This window comes from Blennius ocellaris (genome assembly GCF_963422515.1).
Source record: "Blennius ocellaris genome assembly, chromosome: 22".
NCBI classification, from domain to species: Eukaryota; Metazoa; Chordata; class Actinopteri; order Blenniiformes; family Blenniidae; genus Blennius; species Blennius ocellaris.
The window spans coordinates 7,528,894-7,552,611 of NC_137671.1; positions in this window are offsets into that span (position 1 = coordinate 7,528,894).

Genomic DNA, 23,718 nt, shown 5'->3' on the forward strand with positions numbered 1-23,718 from the left:
TTTCAAGGTTAAACCCAAACTGCAGCCACCCCAATATTGCCCAAGGATGACTGCTGGCTATGCACAGTCCAGTGAGCATGTCCGACCTGTCTGTCAGGTGTTTGTGCGAAAACATCAATGCAGACAAACAGACATATCCCTCGGGGCGTTTGACTAAGCCAAGTCAATCTGACTCAGCCCCGTAGCCCCATAAAGAGCTATTTTGGACAAATGTCAGGAGGCAGTTTGCGTGTATTGGTCAAATGTTTGAGAGTTTGTGTTTTCTCTGTCAAACAGAGAGAGATTGTTGTTCGGGATGACACCGCTGACCTCCTATCTACCTTTACTTGGCAACAAGGCTCGCTGCGAGTTGCAAGACAGATTAGTCGCCTCTTACGTGTCCTCCCTCCAACCCACACCATGCCACTCATCGCCGCGGCTGATGTTTGATGCGCTTTTGCGTAAAAATGTCTTCCTCGTCTGCTTGTTTTCTCGCCGCTCGCGTCCCTTTAATTTCTATTGAAGGTACTTTTCTCATCGCTTTCTCCTTCTCTTCCTTTTTTGCCACAACTTCTTTCCTCCTTGTCCTACTCTCTCTCCGGGCCTCTATTTATCTTTGTCTGACCCTTCTCTTTGAAGGGTACGCACTTGTTCCTGTCAATAACAAAACACAGTATGGATTTCTCCAAGGCCAGCTACAGAGGAGAAATATATGAAGATTGATATGTGCATTGCTTATTGTTGACAGTGACGTTATGAGTGGGGTTACTTTTAGCAGCAGAGTACAACAACTGCAGCTAGAGAGTACACATATCAAGTTGAGGTGGGATTGTAAAGCGATCGCACGTCATTTATTTCAGCATCAAGCTCCTCTCTGATGTAGTGACAAGTTTCTCGTCTGAAGGATTGACCAAATAGAAGATTAAAGTCCATAAATGAGCCTTATCAATCTCCAAAGTTTTTAAATGATCCTCCAGGGTATATTTCTGACTGCATTATTGTCACAGTAAATGATAAATGCATAGGGGCAGTACAATGCAACAGTCGTTGCTTCACAGTTGGTTGGAATCCAGGTCCAAGGGGTTTTCTGTGCAGTCTGCATGTTCTCCTTTTGTATTTGTTGTTGTTTTCTGGGTTGTGATTTCCTTTTATAGGGTGTCGCCTCAGTCAGCTGGGATTGACTCAGACTCACGCAGCCCTGACACAAGATCAACATTGAATTCAAATATAGAAAAACACGTTGGAGCTGATTTTCTTTTGGACTATGATTTAAAAAAAAAAAACAGACAGAAAAAAAATATGAAAAGTTACTCTAAAAAGGTAGAAATTAGTCATCAAAGTGTGGTTTATATATTAACTATATGGATGGATGGATGAATGGGCATGTTTAAAATATAAGTGGATGACCAGTCAAACCCTCTTCTGCAGCAGTATATCAGCCTTGCTCCTCAGGTAGTATCAGATCTGACCTCTCTTACTCACAGAACTGTTCACGTCTTGACATATTTTATTGTCTCTCTTGGGGGCTCCTAATGAGAAGAAGAAGTGGTGAATGCCTAAAGTCTTTGAGACTTTTAACCTCTACGAGCTCTATGCAAATCAACAATTGCAGATGGAAGGCAGAAAGTTGAGTCAAAGTAGTTGTATACAGGGAGAACATGCAAACTCCACACAGAAAGGCCCAGCCAGTATGTGAACCCGGGACCTTCTCACTGTGACACAAGAGCACTTAAATACTACACCACCCTGAAGTCAAACATTAGTGGACACATCCACTCTATCCAATACACAAAAGCATGATGCTTCAAAGTTAAAGTAATGGGCAGTTTTCCAGGTCAGCTATAGATTATACAAAAACTATGCAAAGTTCTGGATGAAACAATCATTCTATTGGAAGAAATATGCCTGTAAAACACACCAGAAATGTTTAAAGGCCTCTACTTCTAATCCGCATCTACGAAACTCTCACACAGCTCAGTTTTTAGTTTTATATACATAAGATATGGTCTGCTGGAAAGAAGTAGACAGTTTTACCCCGTTTGTGCACTGTAAACATCATGCTTGTTTAAGCGTCAGACATTCCTACCAGTGTAACCTGAATATGTGTTAAAATAGAAAGGTTGACAGATACATGTAGAGTAAATGTAGGCTGGGTATCAAATCGCTCCATTACTGTAAGCTAAATTTTAGAAGAAAACAAACTACACCTGAATGAACTGATTTCACCCCCAAATCTGTATATAAGAATGTGTAAGAATATCACAGTGACTTAGACATCTACATTTAGCTTCTCATGCCAACAAACAGGAAAGTAGTTTCTTTAACTCAGAGATTAAATCTGTATAATGTTATTCCTGGGAAGATCACCTGAAAGAACTGGCTGATAAAGACATTTTTGCAGCAGTGGGATCCCGCGACACTTCCTGCCCTCCATGACGCTAAATAACTTTATCTACATTTTTATCATAGTCAAACGCTGCTTTCACTGCCTTTGCACGGTGTTCTCTCTTTTCGCAAGACGATGTGTCTTCTCAGCAGTCATCGCCTATACGTCCTTTTCTCAGTGAAAAGGCGTGCTGCTGTCTCTCTCCGGAGAGGAGGATGCTCTGCGTTGTGCCCTCCACCATTTTAGACTGGCAGATGAAAAAGCGCCAAGGAGCCATCTCTCTCTGCGTGCGTCGACGCGGGGGAGCTCGGTGAGAAAGAGGCAGAGCGAAGTGCTGCTGTTAAGAGGAGAAAAGCAAAAATCACCCCGGGTTATCTGGCGGCTTTTGTGACAGACTGATAAGACGAACAATTCAAAACAAGGAGAGAAACGCTGCACAAGAGGAGAGAAAGAGAGAGAAGAGTGTGACTGAAAGACAGAGGAAAGAGAATCGAGCCGGTTAGATGTAAAGCTTGGTGAAACACCGAGTCATTTTCAGTTGCTTCACGTCAGGCGGTTGCTCTTGTCAAGCCGTTCGGCGAGTGCCCAGTAAATTAATAGAAATGGGTTAGGGTTTCAGAAGTCACCATTCTTTCACCAAGTTATAATTACACACCAAGACAAACCCATCAAGGGTTTTTTTTTTCTTACTGTTTACCCAGCAACCGAGTACAGCTGGGTTGCTGAAGTACAGCCCATATTTTCAAGCGATAATCTCACAGTGTGCCGCTAAAGAGAACCTATGTAATCATGCAGAGTGTTAAGAATCTTGTTTGACCTGTACACAACAAACTGAAATGTTCAGACATTGAATAAAACAGCTATATAATATCTGGAGGATAGTTCGAAAAACAACTGAATGGCAAAAAAAAAAAAATATATATATCTTAAATCTCAAACTGGATCTTAATCATATGCTCCATTTGGTGGAGCCTGATTGGAGTATTTAGACTGTGAATAGAGTGCTATGAGTAGAATTGGCACCTACTGAGGGTAAGACTGTGATTACTGTGATCAAGACCTTTTCACCGCTGAGAGCGGAGAGGAAGAAGAGAAGAGATTCTCTACTGAGTAAAAGGCAATATGGGACATAATGAGCTCACATGCATGTATGTTTGAGGAACAGTGTAGGTGTGACATGTCCTCGTGTGCATGCATGGCGCTGGAGCCTGTTTTCATCCTCACATAGATGTCCTTTCTCTACAAGGGGGACAGTTTGCACCAGACAATCCCCGGGCCGGTCTGTGTCTCTCTGTGAGCTTCCAGAGTATTTACGCGTTTATACTCCTGCCAGTGACAGCATGTGTTCAGCCGAGTATGAAAAAGCTTCTTCGATCGGGCTCTGTAAGCGAGTGCTGAGGGCCTCCCCCAGCATTCTCCATCCCCCCCCCCCCATCATTTCCTTTCCCTTTCTTCCTCTCCTCGCCGTCTTTGGGATCCTGAGCCTGATGGGGTCCCCCAGCGCTCACACCATCACTGTGTCCTCCCCCCCCAACGCCTCCGCCCGTGGTTCTGGGTCGGTACCGGCCTTGGTAATTGATCCCTCTGGGCCCTCCAGGCACATCCAACAGTGGGTTGGACAGAATCACCACTAAGAAGACAGCTGCTTGGCCACCCCAAACAGGCTAAGAGAAAAGGGAGGAAGAGAAAGAAACCCTGTTGCTGCTAACCATTAGCCACGTCTGCCAACTTCCTCCTGCAGAGAGCCAAGTCAGCACATTGCCCTGGCTTGGAAAAGACTAAGTCTACCATTTTGGGAAGTGTGGAAAGATGTTGGGACTGTTTGCGGCGAGGGAGACGAGTGAAACCGACTTGAAGGATGAGGGAGGCTGTCTTCCAAAGCTCTTTTTAACAGCCTTAGATCTTGTTTGATTTATATGCTAAGTGAGTGTTGTTTGCTAAACTTAAAGCCTCTGTAGCCAGTGCAGGAGGCCCCTACCTGTCTGAGTGTCAACACAGAGCTCAGCTCCAAAATTTCCATGCGGCCAAAAATGGTAATTAATTTCATAATGCAGGGACTGGTGGCCAGCTTTCTTTTTGCACTGTGGGTGGCTCCAAGTTACAAGAGCTGCATGTTTATTCCAACAAGCAGGGAACAGCAACTACACACAGGCAAGGACAAATGCGCGCGCGCACACACACACACACACACACACACACACACACACACACACACACACACACGTCTAAATGCAATGTTCTCAGAACAACATGTTTCTCCTAAATGTCTGCTTTCCAGGCACTGAAGATTAAAAGCAGCCCTGTTTTATGCGTCCTGATAATGCATCTGCTGAAGAGCATAGTAGATTTCCACTAGTTTATCCAGCTAAAGTGGTGTGGTGAAAAACATTTTCACCATCACTTATCAATCCACACAGTCTTACCTGAAACATTTCAAGCTCTTTGTGTTGGATTTTATACACAATGATGTGGCGACAACATGTACAGTCACACAAGCGCAAAGGATATTTATCAACATGTTTACCATCAAAATGCCACGTTTTAACTGAGTTAATGTCCATTAACATGGAGTTGATAGAATTGTGACAACTTGAGAAGTCAATATGGGAATGGGACATTTTGTCAGGTGTTATTGTCTTAAAAATAATATTCAGTTTGACTTGCTTTTTCACCCCACAAAGATGTTTGGCCATTTGCAGTTGGCCTACCTTTGGCTATCTCATTGATTTGTCTTGTCTTATTTTGTGGTCTGTTTTAGTTAATTTTTGTGGATATTACTTGGAAAAACAAGCTCACAAAGATTTTTGTTTTGTTCAGTTTTGTTTTGTAGGGTGTTTTTTGATTATTTTGTAATTGGGATGCTACTTGGGAAATGGGCTCACAATAGCTATTCACAGTTGTACAAGTCCACTAGCAATGGCTTCCTTTTTCCCTTTATTTTCATTTTTTGTGGGGTAATTTAAGTATTTTTTGCGATTCAAAGATTAAAGTTTGATAAAATAGGGACACAGGGAGTACACCAGCTTTTTGTTTGTCCATTTCTTTTTTTTTTCCTCCGGGGATATTTGGGTTGTATTTTTGTCATATTATCTTTATGGTAAAGTGCAACTCATTCAATGAGTAGGCGTAACCATGTATTATGAAGATATAATATTGTTATATAATAATATAACAATTACATTATAACAATATAATGTTATATGAAATAATAAGTAAAGGCTCATGGGCGTTTTAATATCAAAAATGTAATGTGAAGCCAGATCATACAAAATCTTTCCAGTAATCATTGAAACAGTGGTGGAGTTTTCCCTACTGATGGACGAATCAAGCAGAGGTCTTCTTCTCTGTAGTTAGTTAGCAGAGATCTCAAATTGATTTATATTGTTTAATTCAAGACAATTGGCATATACATAGTGTTGGGCTAACAGCAGGTGGAACAAAATTTTATCATATCTCTGCTGCAGTGAAAAGCCAACAAGTCAACAAGCTCCATTCTCTCAGGACCATGAAAGCCGGCATCACATTATATGGTAATCCGTCCAACCGTTGCTTGGTTATTTTAGTCTAAAACATGGGTTTTCAAAGTATGGGAGGATGAGTCCACATTGCACCCTTAACTTTCACACCATATATGGTTTGTCTCCCACCAAGTAATTTGTTTTGGTTGAATTTCTGTAGTTTTTCACATGATAATACCTTATTGTTCACAGGTATTGGGATTGATTCATTGTTTTGATGTGTCTTTGTTTAAACTGATAAACAAACGATGAATTAAAAGGATAACTCCAGAATTTTCCTGCCATTTCACCGCTCTCTAAAACCACTGGCCCAAAACAAAGTGCTTGTCAATGATTGACCAATTTTAAAATGATTGTAGTAAAGGTAAAGTTCAGGCTGAAGAACATCAAAAAAAACTCTGTAATAGAAATTAGTGAATTGTTTTCTTTCTTATTATTATTGCTCATTTTGTTCAGGATCACTGTTTAAAAAATGGATGATTGGAATGTACTAGGTAGGAGTGAAAGTATTGTTTAAATTCAGTTTTCTTGTGGTCTACTGTTAAGCAGAACCAGTCTGAGTCTGATTCACTCCCACGCTTCTATATTTAACATGGGAACAAAGCATGTTTTCCTTTTCACAAGGACACACACATCACAGCTCTCCAGGTTTGGACAAATCCAAACAGGCACGTTTCCAAGACACCTTATTTAAACAAATGCAATAATAGTGGTGGTGGAGTTGGTGGTGTGACTGTGTCAAAATCTGGACGAAGAACAAAACTGAAATCGTCCTTCCAGCTTGATAACCATGCCACCTTCCGCCTCTCCCTCTCTCCCCTCAGGCTCTATGACGCGACAAGGGTCCCCCTCGACACTCTTGCACTATGGAGAGCTTTGATGACCCCCATGACAGACAGCCAAAATCCACCTACCAACACCACGACCAACATCAGTCCCACCTCCTCAACCACCACCATCACAACAGGTCTACCCATACCCTGGTCCCGCAAAGGCAGGAATCGACACAAGCAGCTACAGAGCGCCATGGGCCTCATTGGAGGCAGCAAGGTACAGCACAAAGCCCCTCAGTGTTTGAATGTTTATTACCGACCAGCCCTTTCACGTGAAACGTATTGTTCCAGAATTATCCAAGACACAAATCAGTGAATGCAAGTGGAATCACATAAAGTGTACAGCACGAGTGTTCACAAATGCCCTCAAGTCCTGTCTTGTCACACACTCAATTCGACTCATCATTAACCTCACATGCATATTTTTAGACGGTTGGAGGAAACAAGAGAATCTTTAAAAAAATAATAATAATAATAATAAAACATTCCTCACAAAGAGGCCAGGCCTGGATTTGAACCCACATCTTTCTTGCTATGAATATTTATTGAAAGACATCACTAACAATAAATGAAACATGTAATGAGTAAAACCAACAACAGGATATCTGTAACAATATTATTGAAATGTTAACTGTTTATCAGGGATTAATTGATAACTTCTGCAATTCTTCCTCTAACCTAAGTTAATCAACAGGGCAGGTGTCCAGGGACTGAACACGTGCCTGCTTCACACTTCTCATATTAACATAAAGGCTTTTGAGATTTGCCCTTTTGACACCGTAGATAAAATGGGTGCATCAAAATAGGCTTATTATGAAAACATAACGCATTGTATTGTGGAAAATGTAGAGATTTTTATTGTCATGTCACAAAATTCAGACATCATATATGCATGTCTTCAACTTTTAAGAAATTAAATAATATGGCATATGATTGGGTTGATTTCTTGTTATTTAGAATTTAACTCTTCTCACACACCGAACTCTTTCATTATTCACCAGTTTTTTTCAATGTAATGACAGTCATTACAACCATATATTCTGGATTTACAAGCATGTAAAACACATCCTGCTTCAACAGACAATAGAAAGCATGAACTATCCCACGTGCATATAAATCCAGACACAATTGAATCAACCATCTGCTTGTTGGATATCTTTATTTGGCATGCTTGGTTTTCCATAAGCTCGCCACCCCCCAAGTGCATTAAGGATAAAAAAAATAAAATAAACCAAAACTCCATGTGTGCAGCAAAACCAGTAAAACCCACTGGTTTATTTGGTTTATTTTCAGCCTGTTTTACTGGCATGCCTTGTACATTGTCTTTAAAGCATTGTGTCAGATGGCGTCTTTGCACTCAAATAAAACAAGGCGCCAGCCAGGCTCTGATATTAATACAAGTGATAGGGAAATAGAGAGTACCCATGTAGTAAACCTAACGTACAGCGCAATAAAACGGATGAGGCCAAAGTCATAAAAATGCCCACTCTGGTAGCATTTATCAAAAACCAGGCCTCTACTGTCGGTCAATATTGTCAGCATTTATAGCCTATGTTATAATTTGCTTTTGAGAGGGGGGGAAGAAAAAAAAAAAAAAACACAGCTTACTGCTCTTGAGTCCAGACAGCAAGTCTTCAGTAGATGTGAAACTATAAATAGACGCTGGGTGGAATGCGTGTGATGAACTCGGAGCCCTGCACAGCGTATCAAAAAGAAGATTACTGTCTATTTACACACAGAAAAGACCCTCCAAGATTGGATTTAAACAGTTGGCCCCCTAATGTAGGAGTATAAAGGAAGACAATATGGTATCGCCTGCAATCATCTGCTTTCATACAGCGAAAGGCAATAGAGTATGTGGAGATATTATCTTTACATGACAGTGCTTTGAGAGATGTAGCTGGAGACGGTTCAGCTATGCTGTTTGTATGGGGAAAAAAACAAATCAGAGACTGATTTTGTGTGTGTGTGTGTGTGTGTGTGTGTGTGTGTGTGTGTGTGTGTGTGTGTGTGTGTGTGTGTGTGTGTGTGTGTGTGTGTGTGTGTGTGTGTGTGTGTGTGTGTGTGTGTGTGTGTTACTGCCTGACGCCACATTGGTTAAATATGTTCTAATGTTCCCTCTTGAGCATTAAGTTCTGATCATATTGTAGAATGCAGATAGTGAACTATGTTTGCTTTGATGTTCAGACGAAATGCAGTATGAAAGGGTTGATAATGACATAACACCCAAGATAGCTTTGAACTCTTTCCTAATGTGGAATGGGGCCTAGTGTCTGGAGGCCCGTGCATACATGTTCACGTATTTTGATCTCAGCATCTGCTTTAGGCATTATCCAACTTCACAGCATGTAATGAGTGATTTCCAGTCCCTTATTAACCTGTGGATCATTCCAAACCTACAAGTTAACTTATGAATATTCATCCGGCATGCTATTGTGCAGCCCGTACATTACAACATGGGAGGGCGCGTGCACGACTGCACAAGTTTTAACATTAAACAGGAGGAGGTGAGGCATATATTAGAAAGTATAACGAAATGATGCAATGAGCACAGGCTTTTCTTGGAATGACAAATGAGTAAAGAAAAAAGATGATTAGCTCCTGCTCCACCTCGCTTCTTCTGAGAGGCTCCCCACAAATTGACAAACTCATTTAATCAACAGCATGCACTGGAAGTTCTGTATTATTTTGCTCCTTTGCTGTTTCAATAAAGAGTTTTTGGGAGGCAAAACAGAACCTATTCCCTCTCATGCGACCCCATTCACACGTTCACCACGGGTCACATTGTGACATTTTGAATGGAGTCAGCAAGAGTTCACACAGACAGGAAATGTCAAGCCGAGGCCATATGTTCAGCTGTTCGCTTTCACGCCTCTGAATCCCAGCTGGACTCCATATGCATTGTGAATGTAGTTTTCCCTTAGCCTGAACAGATGCATGCACCTTCACTTGAATGCACATACAAAATGCATATGAAAGCCAGCAGAAATGCACGCGTCTTCACGAAAATACATCAAAGTGCTTCATCTCGGCCCAGAGGCAGGGAAGCGCCGCGTAACGTCCCTGAAATCAAATGTTTTCCTGGTCCTCAATCGAGTGCCAATGTGTGCATATCGATATGTATTGAGTGGATTGTCTGCTTGCTTCATACCAAGAAAAGCCTGTGCAGTTTTCGCATCAATATAGATTGATTCTGTGCATGACATTGCCCCCCGTGACTATGACAGCTACAACAGCTACCTTCTTTGCAAAGCCAACTTCTGTGTCACTCTGTATTGGAAGCCAATTTTGAGGATCCAGAGCAGTTCACTGGAAGTTTGCTCGATAGCCGGGCCTCTTCTGCATTACATTTCCCCAAGCTCCAAAATGTAAACTATTCTCTTGCTGTTATGAAGGTATAAAACAGAGTAATATGGTAGTTTCCTGATAAACCAGAAGTAATAATCACCTCGGGCCTGTGAATTTTATTCATAGGGCAAATTCATCTCATATTCATCTGACATTCGTTCCTCTTTTTAATAGAAGGCTTGTATTTCCCTGGGATGAGATCTGTGTGTGAGATTTATGGTGTAGTGTGGGTGTGGGAAGAAAAAGAGCATAAAAAAAGAATACAAGAAAATTACCCTGGTAGGCACGTGGCAGCTTGGATGAAGCAAGACCGTGTCTCTGCCCCGCATCGACTTCGATTCATTTACACAACCATGCGTGTCTCTCACAACACTGTGATTCTTCTCTCGTCTGTCTCATCAGTGGCTTCTTAATCAATCGCTGCTTTTTCTAATCTCACCATGCCCACTAGAGGGCGTAGCGAGAAGAAGGGAGTGTGCTCACACTGGGATTTAACACCTGTTTGGGCAGCGGCCACAATCGGGCTGTTAGCACAGTCACGGCCCTGCCTTAAGCCGCGACTCCTCAGGGTCATTTCATGCCCGGCTCCAACAAAACCGCGACATTATGTCTAATAAACCCTGAGCACATTGAGATGTTTATTATTCCCAGAGCATAAGACATTGTCGTCTGTGATACATGCTAGTACTCCATCCAACACCTGCCCCTTTCATGGCAATTTGCACCCTGTGAAATCATCAAGACTTCATTATTATGGATTAAGCTTCAGTGGCAACGCAACAGTCTTGGAGCGCATCAGCACCTCTATCAACTTGGCTGTGTGGCTGGCGGGGGCCAGATGGTGAGGAGGCTTTCAGATTTGTCTTTCTGTGGTAGATTAATTGTTGCTCAGTCGCTGCACTGTAAGCCTGGCTTTGTTATTGGGTTACACACAGTGAAGAATCCGCAATATTTGACTTGCACGATGCCGTAATTAACATCTGCATTAGCTGAGCAATAATAGGTTTACACAATTCATGTACAGCAATGCAACGTGTGTGCAGTGAGTGTGCCATGAAAATATGCTTTCGTTTCTTCTGAAGAGTGATTTGACATTTGGAGAAAGATCAATATTTGCTGTTTTTGTTGAGAGTATCATGTGAAGGTCAACCGGCTCGATCCACCTTGATTTAATATCTTTATCCAAAAAGATGCAGATTTTATGGGTGGAAATGTTTGTTGCGATTAAAAAAATATTATATTTAGAAAATTGTGAATTTATAGTGAGGGGTTAGAAATATGCGTTCCTGAATTTAGACAAAATTGTAATAAATGGTTAAGTTGGTTGGTTTCCTTCATTTAATTGTTTTCTTGCCTGTTTGTGTATTTATTTACTCACTTTTGGACCTTTCTCAAAAGCACTACACACAACTGTTTCGTAGTTTGTTCATATATATTTATCGTATTAATTATAGTTTTCATATTTATTTGTTTACTTCGCTGTGTTAATATGCTTACTTTGGAAATCCCAAATACATAACAGCTTATTTATTCCAATGTTGGTGCATTCTTTATTCATTCATGTTTATATATTTACTAACTTGTTCGTTTGCTTACAAACTTGCAGACTTACTTTGAAAGAACTCCATGTATAACTAGACAGCAGCCTGTTTGAGTCAGCATAAACATTTAGCAACATCCAAAGCTCAATAAAACTGATGATATTGTGTTGCTCGGTACTCTATAAGTCTTCTAATCTATTACAGCAAATAAGCACACACATTCAAAGTTAAAGAGAAGCAATATTTCTTTGGACAAAAAGGTCAGCGTCACCTTTTTTTAAATTGCTAAACCAAAATGTTGTTTTTTTTAAATCCCAAGTACTTGATATCGTTGTGGAATTAAAAAAATCTGCTAATATTCGGAGTGATTTTTTGGGACTAGCACACCTCATAGAAGTTCCACTGAGTGTGTGCAGAGGCAGCCATCTCATGTTTGCTTTGTTCTTGTTGATTCGCAGGTCTCATAACACAGCCAGAGATGGGAAACGCCAGGGAGTGACTGTTTGAGGGAGTGAGCTCTCCCCCTGGAACGCTGGACAAACTCGCTGTAAAACACTTCTATCCGGCGCCTCCGGTTTCCTGACCGCTCCCTCCTGCTATCTGTTGTTGGGTCAACATGTCGCCTCCACCTCCTCTCTAATGTATCTGCCTGCTCTGTGAAATAAGCAGCACCTGCCGGCGTGCGGAGGATCGGACGCCTTCAGAACCCCACAGTTTTTTTGTTTGCCTCATCGGAAGTCCGCCGGAGCTGCTAACCGCATTGAATAACGGGGGCCGCCCTCATCTCTCTTCAAGACTCTAGTGCAGGAGTTCCAGAGTCTCGACGGGATCATTACAGACCAAACCCTGTTGCTTCTTGGACCACCTCACGAGAATGCAAAAAAACAGAACTGAGCGCTCTCTGCTGTGAATAGGCCTTCTGCTGGAGTAAACCTCCCATATTTTTATAGACCAAAGAGCAAAACAAATCTGATCATTATTGACAGAGTGGACCATCTGGCAATGACGCGTAGAAAGTTTGTGGAAAATGCTTCGCGCGTCTCCACATACCAACACAAGCCCCCACAGAGACACGATGCATACACGATGGACAGATGCAAACTGAACCTTTGCGACTGGTGGTTACATACCGTACACAATCAAAGGAGTACTTTTAAAACCTTTGCAGATGTTTTTTTGGTTTGTTTGTTTTGTTTTGTTTTTTTCTCAGACTAAACCCACCACTGTATTTTGGAACTGGAGATATAGGTACTACATACGTATAACTGTGTATCCAAAAAAAAAAAAAGAAAAAAAAAATCTGATTTGCATTTTTCAATAGCTTCGGTTGGGACAGCTGGCGGAAAGAATTGTTGGGTCGATCACAGATAGAGTTTAAATCATATCAAAGAAATGAGAGACATCTACAGAGAGTATAGACACTGTTTAGTCTGTAAAGAGAGCATAAAGAAATGTCATTAAATGTATTTTGAAAGGCCCTACAAAGTTATATATTTAACAGTTTTATATGTTGTACCTTTGTAGACAAGCTTATTGGACTTAAAATGTGGTCACCATGGCAGTTTAGTAGAATGTGAACAAATGCTGTTCTCATGACTGCTGGCTCTTAGTCCCAGGTTTTATGTTCACACACCTCAGTAGCTGCTTTCTTTTCATGGTCATCTACAAGTCACTGTCTATCAGAACCATTTATGGATAAAAAAAATATGGAAAGTGACAATTTATTGAGGACTGATCTGCAGCCAACTGAACATTGTAAATCTATGGTAGTCAGTGGAAGCCATTGAAATCTGCTAATTTGCTATGATATTGTATTGTACACGGTGTGGAATACTGACTCATTTCCTCTCTATGGGTTTTGATCTCTTAATTTATTTTGTGCTTGTGTTTGTTCGCACAAATCCGGCCTCTCTCCGATGGCGGCGAATGCAGCGAGGAGGGAGAGAGAAAGTGAGAGACAGCAAGAGAGCAAGAGAGACAGAGACGAGTGAGAGAGAGAAGATAAATCAGAGAAAGCATTGCAGAAGTATTGGAAGTCATTTACATACTTTTTTTATCATGGAATATTTTAAGAATAAATTAAATTCATGAAAAGAAGTGTCCCCTGGAAATCTAGATGGTCTTCGAGGTCTTAACGTGGGAAGTTCAAATGATGGCAGTCTGGTCTTTCTTTCATATGTGTCCCACATGAAGGAGAGTTTTCTGTCTTTCCCAGGTAATCAGGTGGGTTTATGACCAAATCAGCTCTGGAGTGAAGTACTCAGTGGGAAATTATAAGTGGAGAATCGCATCAAAGAGACTTCAATCACAAGTACCAAGCCGCACTTAGTCAAGGTTATTTCCAAGGCACATCAATGACTAACTGCAGGTTGAACAGGGAGACTGCACAGTGCATGGAATTCGGGGTTGGTGCAAATCCGCAATACGTCAGTCATACATTCAACAGTAATAGTACGGTACATACATCAATGTTATATCTTGCATTCCCACAATTGAGCTCTCACTTTGAAACGATGAAACGAGGGGAAAATAGAAAAAAAAATCCACTGAGAAAATGTACATCTGCATTGAGCTAAATATCTCAAACTGAAAAAAAGATGTATTAAAGGCTCTCACAAACAGCACAATTTTCAGCCATCTGAAATGAAAGACAAACATAAGAATACCGCAAGGGCATAAGATCCGTCCATGTTTAGGGCCTTTATTTTTCCAAAATGGAGTATTCATTCTTGTGTAATCATGTAGAGTGGGCGCAGATTCAGTGCGTACAGTCTTTAAAAATGATGGATTAAATTGGTCTCGTACAGCCGTGAACAGTGTGAAGGCTTCAATGACCCCGGCGGCCGGAAATCGCGCCGCTTGTGGGAGCCTGAACATGCTGACACACGGCAGCAACAAAATACCACCACTGCACATTTTTGTGAAGCACACAATGCGTTACAAGTCAATATTTGGGTATAACAGTGGCAAAGATTACCAATCCATGGAGTGAAAGGTCAAGAATGAGAGACTCGCTAAAGGTGAGTGAATGGATGAAAACCCCGTCTTTCTCTGACCTCGTCAGATTACTCTGGAACCAAAACAAACCATGTGTTTGTTCTATTTAGTGTTTAAATGAAGGTCCGATGTCAAGGAGATTAAATTTAATTGCTATTTTGATTCATAAGCAGTTCAATTTATCCATGGTTTACAGCAAAAAAATAGGGGGGAAACTTAGGACGTGAACATAATAAAAAGAATAGTATGTTACAGCTATTGGTCAACATTCCATTGACATCCATGTGCTGTATCTTCTAAACTGCTTTATCCCACATAGAGTCATGAGATGGTCCCAGCTCAGAAGTATCATTTCCATAAGTTATCTAGTAAAATGTATTTTCAGCAGGGAGGAAAAAAAACGTCTTCCTGTTCATCATAGCAGCATATATCTCAGCAAGTTCTCTCCATCTGTAATCCAGGTAACCTGGTTTCCTCCCGCAATTGAAAAAAATATTGAGGTAAATCTGTGACTCTAAATTTCTCGAGAGAGCCTGTCTGTGTTTATCCTGTCATGGACTGGTGACTTGCTCAGGATATAACCTGAACCTCACAAAAAAGTCTGCTGGGGATTAGCCCCAGCTCCCCCACTGTTGGTAAAGTGGCATAGATAATGGATGAGAAATGGACTTATGAATATATTTTTCCATTTTTTTATTTTTTTTCATATTCACTTTTCGAGCTCAGTCTGGGCTAACCTGATGAAATTCTGACCAGAAACTATGGAGTAGTAGCTTTTTGTTCACATTTTACTTTTGCAATATCTAAAGTTTCTACCAACCACTATCATGTTGACAGTCAGTCTATAAATAATACCACACATTATTTGGTCATATTGGCACAAAAACACATGATGTAAAATTTTACCTTTCATTCATACAACAATGACTGCACTTAGTTGACTTCACAAATAAATAAATACTGAATTATCACGGTCCACAGTTAAGCAAGGTTCATTACAGCTTTGTTTACAATGTTGTTTCAAATATCTATTTCAGCTGTAATATGACACAATTTCTGATTTTCATGTATTGTCCTATTTATAGGTAAAGTATCCTGTGGTAAAAGGTAATACATTATCTGTATAATAGCTAAATCTACTGTTCTAACTGGACAGAATTACAATAATGTTCTGATCATATGGCCTCAGTCCGAATGTGTTATCTTTCCTTCCAGATTCCTGCACAGCCAATCAGGTTTCACTTCCTGCTTTATGAACTTATTTGTAGAATGGTAAAATCGCCCTTGAGAATGTTTAGTACTGAACTGCTCTAACGCCTTTCCACTGCAGCTCAAGGAAACAAATATTCAATTTAATGAACATTTTGCCAACTTAAAGTATGCATCACCGTCTATCACTCATCCAACACCTTTCACAGTTGGAATTGATGCTGAATTTTTTAATGCAATCCTCAGAAAACAAGACACAAGTTTAAAAAAAAAATCAATCAGAAGTGAAAGTGACACCTGGAAGTAAGGAACTGGGCATTTAACACTAATCTGGGAAATAGTCTGCGTTTGACAAAAGTTTCCTTCATGCAAGGGAATTAAACTTAAAGAAATTGTCTATAATCATCCCGCTGTGTCACTAATTGGTCTCTTGGTTGCTCTTGCCAACCACATAGGAATCTGCATTATAAATAGCTGGTATAGATCATTTGCAATCTAATGATTACATGTGAGAAGAGTTGATGCAATGTTAGAAGAAAATACAAGGACTCAGAAAGTTAACATGTTATCATTATAGCTACATTGAAGGCCTCAATTGATTATTGATTAATATTGTTATATATATATATATATATATATATACTATTTCTTGGCCATTGCTGAGCAGTGGTCACCCCGAGGTTAGAAAAGCAGACTTGAGATCAATATTGCAAAGGAAACCATCCTAGCTTGGGTTTGTCAACAGGCTCTTCTCAAACTATGCACGTCTGTGCCAAAGATGAAATATTTTGAACTGCTGATGACATGTCATCCACCCTTTATGATCACTATTTGATCAGTTAATTACATGACAGTAAAATTCCCACGGTTGGTAGTCGGTCGGAATCTGCTTGGCAAACATTGTCGATAGAAACATGGCCAATACCAAGTAGCGAGTTGATTTCTGAGGATACGACAAAATGGCACTGAACTGGTAAGACACTCATACAAGAGAGTTTCTGCTGACCTTTGTAGAGGAGGAGTTTTGTCTGAAAGCTACTGGGTCATGACTTGACATTTATTTACCTCGCCGTTGTCTGTTGACTCAGGGATCATTTCTCCAACGTGAGGAAGTCACAGCCTGCGCACCTGAGCGACGCCTCTCCAATGACCTGAACGCTGGCGCCATACAGACTCAAACCCTGCCTACAACATCAGCTTAGCATGTTGCTTCCAGTGTGAAAATTTGTTAGACCTGAAATACCTGACTTCACTTTTTCAGATATTTCTTTTCAGCTAATGTTAATTTCAGACAAATATGGCATTATAATCATAGTTCTGGACTCTTGGGTAACTTCTGCAAGACAAAACAGTAATAGCGAATACATTTACTAATATTCTTTCATTATTTTCATATTAATTATTGGGATTAGTCAAAACTGTCAAAAAAACTGATTAAATGCAAATGTCTTTTGTAATTCTTGTGGGTTGAAAAAATGGTATTGCACTTTTGTTATTGCGTTACCTCTAGAATATAAATGCCCACTACTATGCTTTTCAAATATTTGGCATTGCAAGGCCATCCATTACAAAACGTTGTGCAAAAAAACACGGATGAAAATGACCACTAATACTCCATCCAATACATTATCTGCACCAAAAACACAGGTCAGTATTTGAAGATTTCCTGTGACAAGTAGACCGGATGACAGAAGTCATTTTAATGCAAGTTTCACTGGTGTTCAGTCTGCCACACTCTTGTGAAGTTACTTTAAACTTTAAATCACAATGACTCTTTGACCTGACTATCAACTGCACTTAGATGAATGCCATGTCGCGCTCTGCATTACTTACAACTGAGTGATGTAGGGGCAGATATTCACATCTACTACTCTTACTTGGAAGTAAACACACTGGGGGGGGAAAAAAAGCGCTATCTGCAGGTATATATGTGCATGTTTGTTCCAAATATCTGTTGCATCCTATATTTCACCATCTGGAATCTGTGTGAACCCCGCAATGCAAGCAGCTGAAATCCATCTGGATCCATTGCAGCAAACAAAGTCTTTTGATTCCAAGATAAACACAGAGAAGCACAGGGTCTTAACCCCGGCTTCGCTTGGTAAATCCTGGTTTGAACCATTATGCTTCCCCACACTTGACTTTTATTCTGCGAGCTAACACAGTGATCCAGCTGGATCATCTCTCTGTACCACCCACTAGGATCCAGCCTACGGAGAAATATCAGTATCTGGAAATGAGACCTAACAGATCTCCTTTGGCAATGCACAAGTGACTGCTAAGTGGGAGACGGGTGTTTAATTACATCAGATTGAATTCCAATAATCCGTGCCGTATCCTTGAGGTTTGTCTGACGTCTTTACGAGTCATGCCTCTACATGTTTTAATTTGATTGGGAGACGGTGGTGTGAGGCAGATGCAGCCACAAAAAGCCATTGCAGAGCATGGAAGCGCCATGAGGGTGAATAATTAAGGCAAATATAATAAACCAAGCAAGCTCCCCTTCTTATTTCCTAGCTTCAAAGCTTAATGTATCGACACTTTGCTCTCTTCTAGATGAAACAGGAGAACATTGAAATCCTGCACCTTTCTGTCTTAATTTGTCGGTTAATGTGTCTCTCAGTGAGCGTCGCCCGCAGAGTGGAGGATGCGCTCGCTGCACATTGTTCTGCAGCCTGCAGTAAACCTCCAGGATAGAAGATTCTCTCTTCCATTTACAGCACAGATAAATCTCTGAAAATACCAATACTGCCTCACACAGCACAAAATATTATTATTTGCTTTGATGGATAACATTTACCCGCTAATTCAGATTTCATACTGTGAGTCTTTGTTTACAATATAAATCTAATTAAGTGCGGCCATCACAGCACAAGGTGGATCGATATGCAATATGGCCAGCGCAGCTGCTTACCTCACAAGGATGCCTTCTCCTGCCAATATTTTTAACCTATAAAACAGTTTGGGTTTTTCTCGGTGGGGCCAATAATCTGTCAAGGTTAGGGCAACGAGAGACAAAACATTACCTCAGTGGGCGACATGTTTGTTACATGCAGAAAGAAAAAAAAAAGATTAAACTGAATCCCTGTGGTTTTATCTGATATTTCTTTTCCTTTCACTGCCAGTTTATGGATATTTCACTCCTTTTGTAATTACTTTACTAATAGGGAATGAATGCCAATCAGCAATAACTGCTGTTACTGCTTTAAAACAACTGCTATAATCAATATTTTATTAACAAACTAAAAACAATATGAGCAATGTGATGTCTGGGAGTGTCGTTCAATCGCAAAATTGTTTCCCAACTTTGTTGCAGAGTCTTTCAACCACTTTTAGATTATCGATTGGTTTCTCAGCTTCCACCTATTTATTTTTTTTTACTTTTGCGTCTCTCTTTATCAGCTTCATTTCCTGTGGCAACAAGCAGCTGATCTCAGTCAGAGAGATTTGATCGACATCGTGTACGGATGACACGTGACCAGGTGGCCACGCAAGAGACATACAGCGACAGATCTAGAACTAGAAATGTCAAACAATTGAATTGAATAATTTCCAGTTTTTCATCAAAGGACAAACAGGTAAGTACATTGATCAGGTGAGTCAGTGATTGCACAAAAAGGCAAAAACAAGACTTGAACAGGTGAGATTAAAACATTTAAATTAAATTACAAAGATAAGATGAGAAGATATGCTTCACAAACAGCTGGACAAGGTGAGAGAGGACCTGCAACTAAAGGACAAACAATCAGACATGAACCAGAACCACAAATGCAGCAGATTGAGATTAGATTCTTTTCCTCAACATCATCATTATTACAATGCCATAATAAATGAATGCCTGTGATAACAAAACAAGCCCAGACCTGATAAAAACAGGAAAAACTAATATTAACATACAAGCATTATTGTGCTTGGCTGAAAAGAAAAGTGCAGTCTCTTTATTGTCAACAACTAATAAGATTGAAACAACATGGATTGATGAGCCCAAACTGTTGGCAATAATCCTAGATGTCTGCAGAATAAGAAGATTTAGGCCGGGTTGGGTAATAATAGCACCACTGTCAACAGTAACTGCAGGTTTTATGTAAATTTTTGTTCTGGGACCATAGACGAACACACTTTAAAGTGACCAGACGACAGGGTGCAACGGGTTCTCCATTCTCCGCCTTCTCCAGTTCTCATTTAAGCCATCTATTCATCCTCTTGTTTGTCTCATTAGTGTATGTGGTGATTCACCTGTTCCCACAGCCAATCTCTCCCTTGCTGTGCCTTTGTTTCTCCTTATCATGAGCAGGAAGGTGAAACAACGTTGGAAATTATTCCGCTTTGAGTGATTTAAACCGATGATAGGTTAGACCATGAGAAAGTATAGTCGTAAAAGAGCTCTGAAAGAGTCTTGAGGACCTGAGATCTATTGACAAAGACACTAAGGAGCTACCAACTACCACAAGACTGTGTGCTTGTCATTGATCATTGTTCCAAACCTTCCAAACAAAAGACTGTCTGTCTGATTGTTCACATGAACATTTCAGTAAATTGATAGTTGAAAAAATAAATAAATAAATTCAATCATTGTAATAAGAAATAATAGTACCTAAAGTCCTCGAAAACATTTTTTTCCCAACAGGCTGCTCTGCAATAACATCTGATGTTAAAAAATGAAGTGTTCATTGAGTTTAGGGAATAAAAAATGTTTGAGTAAAATTGAGTAAAATCTGCACAATTTAACCACATTTTGCCAAACAGTGTGAAGTCCGAGGACTGCCAACTCTCGCGTATTAACAGACTCTAAACAGACACCACACATGCCTTTGTGAACATCTGGCTGCAGTTATCAGCTGAATGTGAATTTCCTGTTTCATGTTAAATATGATGCCTACTATTAGGAAATTAATGATTCAACACTGAAGTTTTCACTTTTTTTTTCACTTTCTTCTCAAAAAATGTACAAGGAATAAGGCATTTGAGTAAGTCAATCAATTCCTCTACAAAAAGCCTTGCATCTAATATATCTTCCCAAGGCCTCAAATTGAGATCTCCTCATCTGTTCATTTTTTAGGGGGCAAAATATAATTTCTAACAGTTATAATCGAGATGGCATTAGTTCATATAATATGTATGCATGCATTTAAGGCTCGAGGCTGACGTCACAATCTCTCAGCCCTGATGCCAACGAGTTCGATCCTTCCCGCTATTATGATACATCTTTGTTGTTTTTAATCACTGTTATTGTACATGGCATTTCATGGCACATCCCTATAGCCGACTAGCAGGAGCACCGACATATTCAGCAACCCTAATTAGTGCAACTATCCAAGCAGTAGAAGCACCCTGTCCTTTTTGCTGCATTGACTGGCTTAATGCTGTGTGGAGTTTGACATGTGAAGTCTGAGGTTAAGCTCCGGAGCTACGGGCCTGAGCTCTGCCTTTGCTCCCCCCGCTCAACCTCTCCGTGGTGGATGGTTCATTGTCAGCTGGGTGTTCAAGCTCCATTTAACTCTAACTAACTGCCTTTAGTCATTATGGCTGCTCATTAATGCTGCAGTGGTGCTGCCGAGCAGCCCTGAGAGCATCTGGGTGAGGTGACTGCACCATATATAACTGTTAAAGCCGTGCACGAGCTGCACATTTGCAATTGGCAGTTTTATTGTTACACAATGAATGGCACAAACATAATCCTAATAGCATGTTATTGTGAGGCTATTTGCGAAAGTAAACCTTTATTAAATCGCAGACACCTGTAATCACCTTAAGAGCTAATCTTAATTTTTTTCTAAATGGGGCATAAACAAATCTTTGAAGCTTCGCAACAAAGTTCCCTAATGCCTCCTAACCAGGGCTACTGGGGGACTTGTGCATTGCTGGGAACTATTACTCGCTGAATAAAACGAGTCATTTCAAATTGTATTTCTCCAAATTACATATCAATACTGTTGTCAAGACAGAAAATATAATCCAGTTGTATTTAACAGATGTTTTACAAGATGTCAGAATTAAAAAGAAATTGTAAAAAAAGCAGAAAATCAAATACAATTTTAAGATAGGTAGGTAAAAAATTAAGCAAAAATAAAAGTATTTTTACAGCTGATACCATTACTAGTGTCAGGTCCAATACTGCTCTTTTGGAAAAAGATTCCTGATACAACCCGACAAGTATTACACAACGTCATGCATTGCAATGTCGCCCGCAGGAACGCAAGAAAGCATGAGCCATGTCCACAGTTTGGACATTCTTTAAAATTAATTCAAATGACAAACATGAGGCAGACTGTAAAGTATATTCTGCCAAAATACAAAGAGGAGGTGAAAGACAATTTGTACAACACCAGCAACATAATCACCAGAGACATTGGGACCAGCAGAGTTTGCCCAATGTCGTTTATTAGTTTAACTGCGCAGCGGATAACTCTGAGCCATGCTTCAAGCCAAAGAGTTTCAGGGCTCCCATGCCAGCGATGCTACATGTTAAACGTGATTAAAGTATGACTGATACACTTAATTAACAGCGAGCTGGAGCGTGTGGCAGCACACAGCGAGCTCGGTCTACAGTATGCATACAGCGGTGCGGAAATAGACACTACATATTTTGCCCATCTGTTGCATATGGAGTAAGAATTATGCATTTAGGCACTTAATAAGTACTGCTACCGGTACACACTATCGGGAAGTAGCTCACGGTTGGTGCTCGTATCTGCACTCGTCCCTTAAAATAGTTGTATCAGTGCATCCCTCATACAGTCATTTCTATAGGTGAAATTTGACAAAAAGTTTTCCATTTTAACTATATATAATTTTTTTTAATTTATTAATTTTTAATGAAGTAGCGTTCGTTAATTTGTTTTGAATTAAAAACAAAAGACATACGTTTGGATCATACTCTGATGTGTTCAAGACCGTTGGTGCCACTTTCAAAGTGATAGCAGAGATATGGGGGATGGAAATGAAATGTGTCTGGCTCTGGGGAGGACTCAAGGAGCCAGACACCACCGTAGGTGGAACATAAGCTCATATTTATTCCCACAACACAAAATAAAAATCCAAAACACCAAAAAACAAAAACAAAACAAAGTCCATGAGATCATGGGAGAATCCCTGCGAGATGGAGGAAAGTCAAAACACAGGAACACAGACTGAGACGCTGCCCACACAGGAACCCAGAATCACAAGACAGACCAACCAGAAAGAAACAGAACTCAAGCCCTATATATACGCCGCTGTCACCAGGTGAACACAATCACACGCTCAGGCACAGGTGAAAGACATCAGGAGGGGAAGTCAAGGAGCAAACAAAAAATAAAAGATAGTTAGAATCTCAAAGTAAGACAAATAACAATAAAGGTGGATCATGACAAAAGTCAATAGTTTACTTTTCTCCTAAGATGTCCTATTTTATCAGTTGGTTTATGTAATGTTATTGACTCTAATGAGTTCATCAGATGTTTATTGGAGTTATGTTTATAATTTCCTCACATTTACTTCAGTTTTAATTTCATGAACTTTGTTTTAACTTTCCATTTATTATCCTTTTTCTTAAAAAAAAAATACTAAAAATCTTTGTTGCAACTATAATTTAGCTTGATCAGACTTATTGTTGCTTGGCTGTATTGTTTATTTCTCTCCTGCTGTAAACCGTTTCTTTGTCAGTCTAAACCTTCTGTTCGCAAAGCTGATTTATTGAATATCACATTTATTATTATACTACACATTCCTGGGTCATTATTGACATTTGAAAACCAAAGTTAAAGATAAAAGGCACAATTAACAATACAGAAGAGAATAATAAATTAAATAACGAATGGCTAGGGATCGGGGGGGGGGGGGGGGGGGGGGGGGGTGAAACGTATTTGCCAGCTTCTGTGGCATTAGTAATCAAAGGTTGCTGGTGTACGATGAGCGCCGCTCCGCAT